We start from the raw sequence: 201 nt of genomic DNA, 5'->3' as shown, positions 1-201 counted from the left end.
AGAGGACCTTAAAAAAAGAAGTCCTTCGAGGAACAAGTTACCATCGTCAAAAGAGGTCCTTCGAGCAAATGAGGTCCTTCGAGGAACAAGTTACCGTCGGCAATAGAGCTCCTTCGAGAAACAAGTTACCACGGTAAAAAGAGGTCCTTCGAGGAACATGTTACTACCGTAAAAAGAAGTCCTTCGAGGAACAAGTACCAT

This window comes from Halyomorpha halys, unplaced genomic scaffold (genome assembly GCF_000696795.3).
Source record: "Halyomorpha halys isolate HHAL.00 unplaced genomic scaffold, Hhal_1.1 Scaffold866.1, whole genome shotgun sequence".
NCBI lineage: Eukaryota > Metazoa > Arthropoda > Insecta > Hemiptera > Pentatomidae > Halyomorpha > Halyomorpha halys.
The sequence above is the reverse complement of the archived record's forward strand: the minus strand, read 5'-3'. Positions refer to the sequence as shown.